At 38.7% G+C, this 13,072-nt stretch overlaps 1 protein-coding gene across 1 annotated transcript in view; it reads left to right on the forward strand.

Annotated features, from left to right (window-relative positions):
• Positions 1 to 13,072, forward strand: part of DGKK (diacylglycerol kinase kappa) — a 252,654-nt gene that overhangs the window by 106,857 nt on the left and 132,725 nt on the right. The gene's annotated exons all lie outside the window — the stretch shown is intronic.

Genomic DNA, 13,072 nt, shown 5'->3' on the forward strand with positions numbered 1-13,072 from the left:
TTACTGACTACCTGTGTCATTATTTCTTTGAAATTATTAAACATCTTTATCATGATGGCACTCAAGTCATTCTCTGAGTATATACAGAGCTGGTTGGTGTCAGTTGAGCCTCCCATGATATTTTTGCTCATTTAATTTGGTAGACATTATGCATCTTCAACACTGGGTTTTTAGTTCTGCAGCTTTTATGAGGATGAATCATTGTAGTTATTCCCTGAGAGACTCTGAAGGTGTTGCTCTTTTACTCACTTGCCCATCTTCACCCAGTGACAGGAAGTATAACTCTGAGAAGTGATAAATTTCATTAATAGATCAGTCATAAATTTAATTAATAGAGTTTCAAGAGATGTGTGATGTGGTGATGGCAAAGTCAGGTTGGAAGCTACTGGAACCTAGCCATAAGGAAGACTACACTACTTCCACTCAAAACAGTGTCCTTTGATTGTTAACTGGGAGATCAGTCTCACTTGAAAGTTTGAGGAAGCATGCAGATGTTCAGGAAATGTGGCACCAAGTCCATTGATATAGCAAAGGTTGGGCATGGAGCTGCCCAGACCTAGCCAGTGGAAATCCTATTCTTTGGGACACTAACAGTCTTGGAATTCTTAATACTGTGACCTATCCAAAATAAAATAGAATGCCACAGAATCACAGATGTTTGATGCAGAACCAAGAGAATATTAGGGGTAGAGAAAAGAAAATCCTCTACACAAGACCAATTATTCAAGACTAGGAGAGGTGTCTGTTTTATTTAGCAAAAGAAAACAATTAAGAGAGTTTAAAAACAGTGAAGCATGTGAATTTGTTTCAAATGAAGCAACAAAGCTGCTGAAGTCCAATAAAATTAACACAGTTGTTAGTCAGATAAGCAATCAAAATTATGCTCACAAAATGGACAGTGAGCTTGGGACAAGAATAGATGAACATAGTGATGACTTCTTCCAAGAGATAGAACATGAAATAAAGTGCCAAATAGTATTTATATAACAAATTACAATAACTAAAATGAAAAGTACTATAGAGGAATTCAATAGATGAAGCAGGAGAAACATTAAGTTCAGAGACAGGAAATTGTGAACGGATATATGCACACTTATGTTCATTGCCTCACTTAGTACAATAGACAGGATATGGAAATAATCCAAATGCCCAACTACAAATGAATAGATCAATAATTTGTGGTATGACAAATATGGCTGGAATAATAGTACCACAGGCAAAGCATTTGTCTTGACCACAACAAACCTGAGTCGTATCCCTGGCACTGCAGATGGTTCCCTGAATCTGACAAGAGTGATTCCTGAGCACTCTGAGCACTTGGTGTGAATCAAGAAACCAAAAACAGAATTTGTGGTATATATTCACAAAGGAATACTATGCAGCTCTAAGGAAATACAAAATCATGCAATTTGCAGCAACATAGATGGAGCTAGAGGTAATCATGTTGAGTTAAGTAAGTAAGAAGGAAACGTATAGATACAGAATGATCTATCCCATAAGTGGGATTTAAAAAGACAAAGCAAGGTAGCAACAAAAAAAATAAAGGCAACATAATGGGAGAACTGATCTACAAAATTAAGTTGGGGAGGTTGTTAATGAAGGGTATTGGGGTCCTTGATAGAGGAAGGGGGTACACTTCTGTTGGGTGTAGTTTTGGAGTTATGTGCACAATAAACCATTAATAGCCCTGTATACACAGAATCACAATAAAAATTGTGACAGGGAATTGAAAATTTTCCAATTAGAATAATTGAAAAGACAAGAAAACAGAGAAATTAAAATAGAGTAAGGGAATTATGTATAACATCATGCAGAACCAAAAATGTCCTTTAAGATTATCAGAACAATAGAGAGGAAAAGAAAGAAAATCTTAGGGCTAGGTATATAACACAAGGGTCAAGCCATATATGCTCCAAACTTAGGTTCACTCCTTAGAACATCACAACCATCACAGGGTATAACTCTGGAGGCTCCTAATACTTCAGGACCTGAGTGACCCTGCATCTTTAGTTTCAACAATCAATTTAATGACTGAACTGGTCACGAATTGCTTGTGTGGCTCCCAAGGTCCCCTGAGTACCACTTTGGATAGTCCTCACCAAAGGGCTTTAATATGGGAATGAGTGAGACCTCTAGATCCAGGAAGTCCAGAGATTTTTCAAATAATATTAACTCAAAATGATACCTATCACTCTATACTATAATTATTTTTTGTGCTACACCCATAGATGTGTAGGACTAACTCCTAGATCTGCAGTCAGTGATTAATTATACCAGGGTTTGAAGGATCATTTGGGATTCTGGGGATGCAGCTAAATGTAAGACAAGCACCTTAATCTCTAGATTATAAAGAAAATGAGACAATCTTTAAAGCATTAAGGGAAACAAATATATTATATAACACAAAACCCCACATTATACTATTAAAATATTTTAATGATTGCAGGTAATAAAAATGTCAAATATATTGAAAGTCCTGAAACACATAATATTTAAAGAATCACTATGAGACACAGCTACAGACTTACAAGTTTTCGTGATTACCATTCAATCGAACAATGTTCAACTACCCACTCCTCCACCAGTGCCCATTCTCCACCACCAATGTTCCCAGTGTCCTCCCACCACCCCCACCCCTTTACACCTCCTGCTTCTGTGACAGACACATTCCCTCTTTCTCTATCCTTTTGGATGTTATGTTTTGGATGTTATTGTTTGCAATATAGGCACCAAGCAGCCATTATGTTTTGTCCATAGTCTATTTTCAGCACTCATCTACCATCCAAAGACAGTCTACAGAATGGGAAAGTATACTTTACCCAATACCCCTCTGAAATACATTTATATAAAAACCTTCCAACCAAGAGAATTATAGCCAGCAAAGTTGTCTTTCAGAACTGGCATAAAGGATCCAAACTAAAGAAAGCTTAAGGAGCTTATAAGAACTAGAACAAACTAGATAGAACTAGTAAAGGTACTTCTTCAAGTGGAAATAAAATTAATCACATGAAATAATAAGTAACATGAATATTTAGCAACTGATAATTAGTGACATGAAAACATATGAAAGTATGTCATAATTTATATGACTTTATCTCATAGATTTCTTACTAAATTACTGGTTGCCATTATTTATTTACTTCAATATTTGTAAGTAATTAACAAAATATCTTTAAACATCAAATTACTTTGAATTTTATTATATATTTCTTTTTACCAGTGACACTCCTACTTTCGTATGTTTTCATAGGTAAAGTAAAAACCAAAAGTGACTAAAAATTATCTTGAAACACAAAATTAAGGACATGGTATGCAGCAAAAAAAAGTACAAATAAGGAAAGTTGTGATAAATTCAAACCTCAAGAAATTAAAAAAACATCATAAATATACAGCCCCAAGAAACTATAACAGAAGAATGGATTTTAAAGTTAATTAAATGAAGTGAAAAATTAAGAGTATAAATTAATGCAATTTGAAATATGATGAAAATCCGTGAAATAAAGGAATTTTTAGAAGAAAGTTATCATTTTTCCTTATTTAGGCACTGTGACTTGCAATAGTGTAATAATAATCTTTGCAGAATATAATGTTGATACCCCACACTGGCCAATAGAGTATCAATGTAGAAATACTCCACCCACTTAGAAAACTCATTTTTCTAGGAAAACTATCAGGGTCTTTCATTGAACATTGTTTATTCTCTTTTTACCTGTTACTGTATAATCCACAAACGAATGAAATAAAGTGTGCTCCCCTCTTTGAGCCCTTCATTTAGCATTATACCTTCTAGTTACATCCAAATTTCATCAAACTGAAGGATTTTATCTTATAGCTGTAGCACTGTAGCACTGTCCTTCCATTGTTCATCAATTTTCTTGAGTGAGCACCAGTAATGTCTCCATTATCATATCGAATATGACACAGGGTTTACCAGGCTCTGCCGTGTGAGCAGTATATTCTCTGTAGGCTCTCTGAGAGGAATGGAGGAATCGAACCTGGGTCGGGCACGTGCAAGGCAAACTCCCTACCCTCTGTGCTATGCTCCAGCCCATGTAGTATAAAAGAAGTAGTGAGATACATGTCTACCTACATATCTATCTCACAACTTTCTATTGTCCACCATTCTATTCTTGGGTTGTTTCCAAATTTGGGAAACTGAATAGCTCTGCGATGAATATCAACATGCAAATATTTTCAAAGCAATGCTTTTGTGTATTGGGGGGAGATGCTAAGAAATGGAATCATGGTGTCACATGAAAATTCTATTCTTACTTTTTTGAGACATCTCCATACTATTCAACAAGACGAAATTCCCAACGACAGTGAACTACACTTCCTTTTTCCCAGCATCACCTCCTGCACAGTATTTTTTTCAATTGAATCACCACGAGATACACAGTTACAAAGTTGTTCATTGTTGAGTTTCAGTCATACAATATTCCAATACCCTTCCCTTCTTTAGCGTACACTTCCCATCACCAATGTCCCTAGTTTCCCTCCCGGCATGCCCCCTCTGGCCTCCCTAGGTGACCGGTACTTTTCTTCTTTCTTTCTAGTTCTCTTTCTCTCTCTTTCCTTTTGGGCATTACAGTTTCCAATACAGATACTGAAGTTATCATGCATATCCCTTTACCTACATTCAGCACTCAGTTCCTGTCTTTTTGATATATGCCATTCTCACTGGCGTAAGGCAATAGATCTCATTATCATTTCATTTGCGTTTCCTTGGTGATAAATGAGGAACAAATTTTCATATATCGGTATGCCTTCTTTATTTTTATTTATTTATTTATTTTGAATACCCATCCCTCCACCAGTGCCCATTTCCCACCACCACGGATCCCAGTATTCCTCCCACCCTCCATCACACCCTGCCTCTGTGGCAGGGCACTCTCCTCTGTTCTCCCTCTCCTTTTGGGTGCTGTAGTTTGCAAAAGAGTTAAGCCTGGTTTTTAGGGAGAAACGTTGGATGATTTACTTTCCATTGATCACTTTGTATATAAGGAGATGTCGCGTGGCCGCTTACACGGTTTGGAATATGTAGCAACACTGGTATGTAAATTTCATGACTTCATTTTTTCTAACTGCTACATAGTACTCCATTGTGTAGATGTACCAAGTTTCTTTAACCAGTCATCTGTTCTCGGGCACTCAGGAATTTTCCATATTCTAGCTATTGTAAACAGTGCTGCAATGAACAAACAAGTGCAGATGTCACTTCAACTATACTTTTTGGCCTCTCTGGGGTATATTCCCAGGAGTGGTATTGCTGGGTCAAATGGGATCTCAATTTCTAATTTTTTGAGAGCGTACATACAGTTTTCGAAAAGGGTTGAACCAGTCAGCATTCCCACCAGCAGTGAAGGAGGGTCCCTTTCTTGCTACATCCGCGCCAACACAGGTTGCTTTTGTTCTTTTGAATGTGGGCCAGTCTCTGTGGTGTGAAATGATATCTCATTTTTGTTTTGATCTGTATTTCCCTGATGATTAATGATGCAGAGCATTTTCTCATGTGTCTTTTAGCCATTCGGATTTCTTCTTTGAGAAAGTTTCTGTTCATTTCGTTGCCCCACTTTTTGATGGGGTTTTATGTTTTCTTCTTGTGAAGATCAACCAGTACTTTGTATATCCTTGATGTCAACCCCTTGTCAGATATGTATTTGGAGAATATCTTTTCCCATTCTGTAGACTGTCTTTGTATTTTGGTCACTGTTTCTTTGGAGGTGCAGAAGCTTCTTAATTTAAGAGAGTCCCATTTGTCTATCTCTGTTTTCACTTGCTTCGTCAGTGGCGTGACATCTTTGAAGATACCACTAGCATCAATGTCATGGAGGGTTTTGCCAACTTTGTCTTCAATGTACCTTATGGTTTCTGGTCTGATGTTGAGGTCTTTGATCCATTTTGATTTTACTTTTGTACATGGTGTTAGGCAGAGATCTAAGCCCAGTTTTTTGCATGTAGACGTCCAGTTTTGCCAGCACCATTTGTTAAAAAGGATTTCCTTACTCCAATTTGCATTTCTTGCCCCTTTATCAAAGATTAGATGATCATATGTTTGAGGGGAGATGTCAGTGTATTCAACCCTGTTCCATAGGTCTGCAGCTCTGCCTTTGTTCCAGTACCATGCTGTTTTAATTATTACTGTTTTGTAATAGAGTTTGTGGTTCAGGAAGTTACTTCCTCCCATTTTCTTATTCCCAAGAATTGCTTTAGCTATTCGACGTGTCTTATTGTTCCATATAAATTTCAGGAGTGTTTGCTCCATTTCTTTGAAGAATGTCATGGGTATCCTAATAGGGATTGCATTGAATTTGTACAGTTCTTTGGGAAGTATTGCCATTTTCACAATATTAATTCTACCCATCCATGAACAGGGGATATTTTTCCATTTCCTAGCGTCCACTTATATTTCAAGAAGGAGCGTTTTGTAGTTTTCTTTGTACAGTTCCTTTACTTCCTTAGTTAAACTAATTCCTAGGTAATTGATTTTCTGGTGTACAATTGTGAATAGGATTGTTTTCTTCATGTCATTTTCTTATCTCTCACTATTTGTGTATAGGAAAACCATGGACTTTTAGGTATTGATTTTATAGCCTGTAACTTTACTATACAAGTTTATCGTTTCTAGGAGTTTCTTGGTAGTATAGTATCATTTCATCTGCGAATAGTGAGAGCTTGATTTCTTCCTTTCCTACCTGGATGCCATTAACATCTTTTTCTTGCCTTATCGCTATTCCAAGTACTTCCAGTACTATATTGAACAGTAGTGGAGTGAGTGGGCATCCTTGTCTCGTCCCTGATCTTAGAGGGAAGGCTCTCGGTTTTTCCCCATTGAGGATGATGCTTGCTGTAGGCTTGTGGTAGATGGCTTTAACTATATTGAGGAAAGTCCCCTCTATCCCCATTTTGGCTAGGGTTTTCTCATAAAGGGGTGCTGGATGTTGTCAAATGCTTTCTCTGCATCTATTGATATAATCATATGCTTTTTATCTTTTCTTTTGTTGATATGATGGATTATGTTGATTGATTTCCGAATGTTAAACCATCCTTGCATCCCTGGGATGAAACTCACTTGGTTATGGTCCATGATCTTTTTGATGAGTTGTTGAATTCTCTTTGTTAGTATTTTGTTGAGAATCTTCGCATCCGTGTTCATCAGGCATATCATCCTGTAGTTTTCTTTTTTGTGGTGTCTTTGTTTCCTTTTGGTATTAGAGATATATGGGCTTCATAGAAACTGTTTGGGAGAGTTTCTGTTTTTTTCAATTTCCTGGAAAAGCTTGAGAAGGGGTGGCAGTAGGTCCTCTTTAAATGTTTGGAAAATTCACTAGTGAATCCATCTGTACCAGGGCTTTTGCTTTTGGGAAGACTTTTGATTAATGTTTAAATTTCCTTGATTTTAATAGATCTATTCAAGTATTCCATATCTTCTTGACTCAGTTTTGGGAGATTATAGGAATGAAGGAATTTATCCATTTCTTCTAGATTCTCTTGTTTCGTGGCATACAGACTTTCAAAGTAGTCTCTGATGATGTTTTGAATTTCTTTGGTTTCTGTTGTGATATCCCCATTCTTATTTCTGATTCGGTTTACTAGGGCTTTATCTCTCTGTTTCTTTGTGAGTGTTGCTAGTGGTTTATCTATCTTGTTTATTTTCTCGAAGAACCAGCTCTTGGTTTCATTGATCTTTCAGATTGTTTCTTTGGTTTCCATGTCGTTGATTTCTGCTCTATGTTTTATGATCTCTTTCCTTCTGGCCAATTTGGGCTCCTTCTGTTGTTCCTTTTCTAAGATCTTGAGCTGTGAAGTCAAGTCGCTTATGTGCATCCTTACTTCCATCCTGATATATGCTTGCATGGCTATAAATTTTCCCCTTAATAGGGCTTTAGCTGCATCCCATATATTCTGGTAGCTCGTGCCTTCATTCACATTTGTTTCCATGTACCGTTTGATTTCGTCCTTGACTTCCTTCCTGACACATTCGTTGTTCAACAGTGAGTTGTTTAGTTTCCAGGTGTTTGATTTGGTTCTCCGTGTCTGTGTGTGATTCACTTCTATCCTCAGTGCATCGTGGTCTGAAAAGATTGCTGATACTATTCCTATCTTCCTGATTCTATTGAGGTATGTTTTGTGGCCTAGCACATGGTCTATTTTGGAAAATGTTCCGTGCGCACTGGAGAAGAATGTATATTCTTTCTTCTTGGGGTGTAAAGCCCTTTATAGGTCTATAAGTCCTTTCTCTTCTATTTCTTCATTTAAAGCCAATGTTTCTTTGCTGAGTTTTGTTCTTGTTGATCTATCCAGAGGTGATAAGGTGATGTTGAAGTCTCCAACTACTATTGTGTTGCTAGCAATGTCATCCATAAAATCTGTTAGCAGTTGACAGCAAGCATCATCCTCAATGGGGAAAAACTGAGAGCCTTCCCTCTAAGATCAGGGACGAGACAGGTATGCCCACTCTCTCCACTGCTGTTCAATATAGTACTGGAAGAAATTGCAATAGCGATTAGGCAAGAAAAAGATATTAAGGGCATTCAGGTGGGAAAGGAAGAAATCAAGCTCTCACTATTCGCAGGTGATATGATACTATACTTAGAGAATCCAATAACCTCCACCAAAAACTCCTAGAAACAATAGACTTGTATAGTAAAGCTGCAGGCTATAAAATCAATACCCAAAAGTCCATCGCTTTTATATGCAAACAGTGAGAGAGAGAAGAAAGCAACATGAAAAAAACATTCCCGTTCACAATTGTGTCCCAGAAAATCAAGTACCTAGGAGTCAGCTTAACTAAGGAAGTAAAGGACCTGTACAAAGAAAACTACAAAACGCTACTTCACGAAATAAAAGAGGACATGAGGAAATGGAAAGATATCCCCTGCTCATGGGTCGGGAGACTTAACATTGTCAAAATGGCAACACTACCAAAAGCATTGTATAAATTCAATGCAATCCCTATAAGGATACCCATGACATTCTTCAAAGAAATGGAGCAAACACTCCTGAAATTTATATGGAACAATAAGCACCCACGAATAGCTAAAGCAATTCTTGGGAAAATGAAGATGGGAGGAATCAACCTCCCTAACTACAAACTCTACTACAAAGCAGTAATAATTAAAACAGCATGGTACTGGAACAAAGGCAGAACTGCAGACCAACGGAACAGGGTTGAATATACTGACATCTCCCCTCTATCATACGATCATCTAATCTTTGATAAAGGGGCAAGAAATGTGAGTGGAGTAAGGAAAGCCTCTTTAACAAATTGTGCTGGTATCACTGGACGGCTACATCCAAAAAAAATGGGCTCAGAACTCTGCCTAACACCATGTACAAAAGTAAGATCAAAATGGATTAAAGACCTCAACATAAAACCAGACACCATAAGGTACATTGAATACAACGTTAGAAAAACCCTCCATAACATTGAAGCTAATGGTATCTTCAAAGATGCCACGCCACTGGCCGAGCCAGTGAAAACAGAGATAGATAAATGGGACTATCTTAAACTAAGAAGCTTCTGCACCTCCAAAGAAACAGTGACCAAAATACAAAGACAGTCTACAGAATGGGAAAGGATATTCGCCGAATACACATCTGACAAGCGGTTGATATCCAGGATATACAAAATACTGGTTAAATTCCACAAGAAGAAAACATCCAACCCCATCCAAAAATGGGGCAATGAAATGAACAGAAACTTTCTCAAAGAATAAATCTGAATGGCAAAAAAGCACATGAGAAAATGCTCTACATCATTATTCATCAGGCAGATGCAGATCAAAACCACAATGAGTACCATCTCACACCTCAGAGACCGGCCCACATTCAAAAGAACAAAAGCAACCGATGCTGGCGCGGATGTGGCGAGAAAGGGACACTCCTTCACTGTTGGTGGGAATGTCGACTGGTTCAGCCAATCTGGAAAACAGTATGGACGATTCTCAAAAAATTAGAAATTGAGCTCCCATTTGACCCAGCAATACCACTCCTGGGAATATATCCCAGAGAGGCAAAAATGTATAGTCGAAGTGACATCTGCACTTTTTTTTTCATTGCAACACTCTTTACAATAGCCAGAAACTGGAAGAAACCTGAATGCCCAAGAACAGATTTCATTCTTTAACTTCACCAAAGTTAAAGAAACTTTGTACATTTACACAATGGTGTACTATGTAGCTGTTAGAAAAGATGAAGTCATGAAATTTACATACAAGTGGTACAACATGGAAAGTATCATGCTAATCGAAACGAGTCAGAAAGAGAGGGATAGACATAGAAAGATTGCATTCATCTGGGGGATATAAAGTAACAAAGTATGATATTAATACCCAAGAATAGCTGAGATCAGCACCAGGAGGATTACTCCATAACTTAGAGGCCAGCTGGGTATCCTAGAGGAAAGGGCAGTTCAGATAGAGAAGGGAGCACCAAATAAAGGATGTTTGGAGGATCCTCCCAGGAGGGGAGATGCATGTCGAAAGTAGACTATGGACTGAACATGTTTGCCACTCAATGCCTCTTTTGCAGAACACAACACCCTAAAGGAGAGAAAGAACACAGGGGATTGCCCTGCCACAGAGACAGGGGGGATGTGGGGATGTGAGTGGGGGGATATTATCCATGGTGGTGGAAAATGGGCACTGGTGGAGGGATGGGTATCTGATCATTGTATAATCGAAACCCAAGCACAAAAAAATTGTAAATCTACAACTGTACCTCATGGTGTTTCACTAATAAAAAAAAAGAAAAAAATCTGTTAGCAGTTGTTTTAAGTATGTAGCTGTTTCTTCATTAGGTGCATATACATTTAAGAGTGTGATTTCTTGCTGTTGTACGTATCCCTTGATGAAGAGAAAATGGCCTTCACTGTCCCTTCTAATTTTTTTCAGCCTGAAGTTAATGTTGTCGGATACTACTATGGCCACCCCAGAGCTTTTGAGGGAGCTGTTTACTTGTAGGACTGTTTTCCATCCATTAACTTTGAGTCTGTGTTTGCTCTGATTGTTCAGATGAGTTTCTTGTAGACAGCAGAATGTTGGTTTCTGTTTCTGGATCCATTTTGCCAGTCTGTGTCTCTTGGAAGGTGCATTTAGACCATTGACATTAAGGGAGATTATTGTCATGGGGTTTTGTGCCATCTTTCTGTAGGAGTTGGTTGTGTTTATACGTGTTTTCCTTTTTATCTTACAGGAGTCCCTTTTGTCTTTCTTTTAGATTTGGTTTTGAGTCTATAACGTTCCTGAACTGTTGTTCATCTACAAAGTGGTGTATCGTTCCATCGACTTTGAGTGAGAGTTTAGCTGGATAGAATATACTTGGTGATGCATTCATTTCATTTAGTATTTTCACTATATCCCACCATTGCCTTCGGGCTTGGAGGGTTTCCTCTGATAGGTCTGCTGTGAATCTAAGGGGTGCTCCTTTGTATGTAATTTCCTTCTTTGACTTTGCTTCTTGTAATATTGTGTCTCTGTCCACAGCATCCATCGTTCTGGCTATGATATGCCTTGGAGTGTTTTTTCTGGGGTCTCTTTTAGTTGGTACCCTTATGGCTCCTTGGATCTGGATGTCTGCCTTCCTGAACTCTGGAAACTTTTCAGCAATGATTTCTTTGACTGTAGCTTTATCATTTGGGGTTGTCTTCCTGTCCTTCTGGTACTCCAATGATTCTAATGTTGTTCCTCTTGGTGTCATCCCCTAGGTCTCTGATTCTCCTTACAGCCATTTTGAGGTCTTTTCCTATTGCTTGTTGTTCCCTATGGGATTTCTGTTGCTCATCTTCAAGCTCGCTGATCCTCTCTTCAGCTGCACTTATCCTATTGCTAAGGGCACTTACTGACTTTTTAATTTCATCTACTGAATCCTTTATTTGTGAGACTTCTTTTTGTAGCTTTTTTATTTCTGCTCTCATTTCTTCCTGTAATTTCTCGACTATCTGTTCAATTTTTTCTTTCATTTCTTCTTTTAGTTTTCTGGATATCTCTTGCATTGATTCTTTGAGTAGATCCTTGAACACCCTCTACATTTCATCCTGGAGTTCTTTATCAAAGAGAGCATACTTGTGGAGTACCTCAGTTGAGGATTCGGGATTCTTTTCTTCGTATTCTCCTTGTGGTGGAGATTTGCGCTGTTTCTTCGTGTTGTTTTGGTTGCCTAGAGGTAGAACCTTGAAATCACAGGTACTGTTCCCTCTTATGGTGGGAAAGCATTTTGGATAATGTTGGTCGATGGTAGCCACCCTTCTACCTTTCTGAGTCTGACCTTCTTCTCAATCAGGCGTTATTCTTTGTTTTATAACGGACATTGAGTGAAACTTTGGAGGAGGTGCTATTTAGTACTGAGCTTGTACAGCTCATTTCAAACAGGTCTTTTGTTAGAAATGGAGTAGGCAAGTGGGATGTATTGTAGTAGAAGTGGTGAGAAATTTTTGGTCGGTATTAGGCAACAAGTTGTGGGATGAAAGTCCTGAGTGCTCAGAGTGGGTGATATAACTGCGGCTGCGTGAGCACGCGCCCGCCCAGGAGAAGACCACGCCCACTTTGAGAGGCCACGCCCCTTCGTGGTGGCCACGCCCCTAGCCCGTCCCATGTCGCTCCCACCCAGGATCCTGGAATGGAGGAAGGGTGGTGGAGTGTCCCACCGAGCTGGACCTGCGGCGGGGGTCTCCCTGCTGGGGTTAGGCAGGAAAAGGCGCATGGCTGGGGGTGAGGAGTGGCTCCCGGCTTGGGCTGCCCCTATCCACCTGGAGAGGAGGGGCCAATTAGTTGATGGACTGTCCCACAGAGCTGGACCTGCAGCGGGGGTCTCCCCACTGGGGTTTAGCCGGAAAAGTACCCCTCTCATATTTTAATTTTTATTTTGTACTTAGATATCTAACTTTCAGTATGTTTTTCACATAGTTTACATCTGCATTTCTGAGTCTATATTCCATTGAAGTTCAAGAAAATGCTTCTTGTGTATTGTGAAACATTCCTTATTCTTCTCCCTACATTTCCTAGTTTTATGTTATTAGTATCTTGCAACTAAAAATAGAGCTTTCTTAACTTTTATCAGAAACATTTATTTC

This window comes from Sorex fumeus, unplaced genomic scaffold, assembly GCF_029834395.1.
Source record: "Sorex fumeus unplaced genomic scaffold, SorFum_2.1 ptg000065l, whole genome shotgun sequence".
Classification (NCBI taxonomy): domain Eukaryota; kingdom Metazoa; phylum Chordata; class Mammalia; order Eulipotyphla; family Soricidae; genus Sorex; species Sorex fumeus.